Genomic DNA, 3067 nt, shown 5'->3' with positions numbered 1-3067 from the left:
GTTTGCCAGTATTTTATTAAGAATTTTTGCGTCGATATTCATGAGTGAGATAGGCCTGTAGTTCTCTTTTTTGGTTGGGTCTTTGTGTGGTTTTGGTATCAGGGTAACTGTAGCTTCATAAAAGGAATTTGGCAATGACTTTTCTGTTTCTATATTGTGAAATACGTTAAGGAGTATAGGTATTAGCTCTTCTTGGAAGTTCTGGTAGAATTCTGCATTGAAACCATCTGGGCCTGGGATTTTTTTAGAGGGGAGATTTTTGATAACAGCTTCAAGTTCTTCGCGACTAACCGGTCTATTTAGATCTTTCACCTGGTCTTGGTTTAGCTTTGGTATATGGTACTTATCTAAAAAAATGTCCATTTCTTTTGTATTTTCCAGTTTTGTGGCATACAGGCTTTTGTAGTAAGATCTAATGATTCTCTGAATTTCCTCTTTGTCTGTGGTTATATGGGAGATATTTCCATCTCCTGATAACTTCAATTTCTGTCTTCAGTAATGTGTTTGTCAAACTATGTAAGTCTTTCACTTGCTTTGTTAAGAGCTAACCCAAGATTATGTATTTTTTCATAGGCAATCATGAACGGTACAGCCCAAGATTTGTAAATTTTTCTGTATTAATTTTGTATCCTGCTAATTTGTTGAAAGTGTTTATCATTTGTAGGAGATTTCTAGAAAAATTTTTATGACACTTAAGTATACAATCATATCTGCAACTAATGATAGTTTGGCTTTTTCCATTTCAATTTGTGCCCCCTTGATATCTTTGTCTTAATGCTCTAGCTAAGACATCCAGTATTTTGTTGAATAGATAATGAACAACCCTGTCATGTTCCTGATTTTTGTGGAAAAGCTTTGAGATTATCAGCATTTTGGTTGTTGTTTTCTTTGGGCTTGTTGCTAAGTGCTGCTCTTGTTTTTGAGGTATCTCCCCTGTATTACTAGTCTCTCCAATGCTTTTTATCTTGAATGGGTGTTGGATTTTGTGAAAAGGGCTTTTCTGCATACAATGAGTTTATCACGTGGTTTTTGTCTTTCAGTCTATTGACACGAAGTGTTGTTTTTATCAATATATATGTTGAACCATCCCTGCATCTCTGGGATAAAATCTACTTGATTATGATGGATTGTCATTGCTCTAGAGGTGATGGGACTTGCGAGCATGAAGCTGATAAATGAAGATGTAATAGCTAGCTTTATTCAGAACCTCAAACAATTTATATTTTGAGAATTAAGAAAGGTCACATGAGTAAAATTCTCATGAGTTCTAGCTGTATACAATCACAAGGACAAATCTCATGTGGCAAAAATATGTTTTTCACAGAAAGCATATAAAGGATCATTCAAACATTTGATTGAATAATAATAGTAATGATGAGTAATCTGAGGTAAACTCACTCCTACCTGCTACACCTGGGAGGAGCACAAAACACATTCCAAAAACAATTAAGAATTTTGAAGGTAATTAGGTCACAAGACTCTTGTCTTCTAGGAGTCTTTTCATAAGCATTCAGAATTCTCCTCACATGACTCCATTTCTGGAACATGACTGTGTTCTGACAATGGAAAATCTTTTTTTTTAATGCGTTCTTGTATTTGGCTTACAAGTATTTCATTGAGAAGAGTTGCATCTTATCCAGCTTTAATGAGTTGTGGTCAGACAGGACGCAGGATTTTATTTCAATGTTCATTTATTTGTTAAGACTTGCTTTTTGTGCAAGCATATGTTCAAATTTGAAGAATGTTCATGAACTGCTGAGAAGGTATATTATTTTGTCATTGGGAGAACTGTTCTATAAGTTTATTAGGTCCATTTGATTTATATCATTAAGCTCCAGCATTTCTGTTTAGTTTTTGTCTGGATGACATATCCTTGGAGTGCAGTATTTAAGTCAACACCTCACTATGTGAGGGCCAATGTGATTTAGCTGTAGTAGTGTTTATGAAGTAGATGCCTTTGTGCTTGGTCAACAGATATTTAAATTTCCAATATCCCCAAAGTGGATGATTATGTTGTAACCTTTCCTATCTCTTCTGGTTAGTTTTGGTTTGAAGTCTATTTTGTTACATATTAAAATGGCTACAATGGCTTCCTTCTTATGTCCATTTGCTTGAACCATATTTTCCCACAGTTTTACCTTCAGGTGATGGCCATCCTTGGTTTCTTGGATACAACAGCAGGATTGGTTCTGTTTTTGAAATCATTTTGTTAGTCTGTGTCTTTTTTTTGGGAAATTGAGATCACTGATGTTGAGTAACCAATCAGCAGTGTTTGTTGATTTCCATTATTTTGTTGTGCTGTCCCCCTTTTAATTTACTGGTCTGATATTATTTCCTTTATTTCCTTGGGTATGGTTAACCTCTTCTGGCTAAAGTTTTCCATCTAGTGCCTTTTGTAGGGCTCACTTGTAGATAGATGCCCCTTCAATTTGGTTTTATTATGGAATGTTGTTCTTTCTCCATTATAATTGAAGATTTTGCTGGCTATAGTAGCTTGGACTGGCATCTCTGGTATCTAAGAGTTTGTAGAACATTTGTCTAGTCCCTTGCAGCTTTTGGAGTCTTCAGTGAAAAGTGAGGCTTTATTCTACAAGGTCTGTCTTTATATGCTATTTGCTCTTATTCCTTTGCAGCTTTTAATTTTCCTTCTATACATTTATGTGCCATGGAGAATTTCATTTCTGGTTCAGGATATTTGGTGTCCAGTATGTTTCTTGTACCCTAGGTGTAGGGTGAAAAAGATCTGTGAGTAATAGCAGGTAGTGCAGGTCTTGGTGGATACTTACTTAGAGGTATGTGGTGCAGGCAGGTTATGGCAAGATTAGGTCAAGACATTATATGTAGGGACACCCAGGGTAGATCTGTTGGGCTGGGGAGAAGACATGGATGGGCAACGTCAGGAAAATTCACAGGGCTAAACCTTGAAGGAAGTGGGGGAAGGGTTGGTTAGGTGAAGAGGTTTAAAAGTCAGCAAATCCTTAAGGTGTCAATAAAATGGCATAAATTTATAAAAATTGAGAAAATGTTAAGTTTACACCTCAGGGGCTTATTATAATTAGTGCCTGAT

Source organism: Alexandromys fortis, unplaced genomic scaffold (assembly GCF_014885135.2).
Source record: "Alexandromys fortis isolate MF-2015 unplaced genomic scaffold, M_Fortis_MF-2015_v1.1 scaffold_356, whole genome shotgun sequence".
Taxonomy (NCBI): Eukaryota; Metazoa; Chordata; class Mammalia; order Rodentia; family Cricetidae; genus Alexandromys; species Alexandromys fortis.
Note: the sequence above shows the minus strand (reverse complement) of the source record.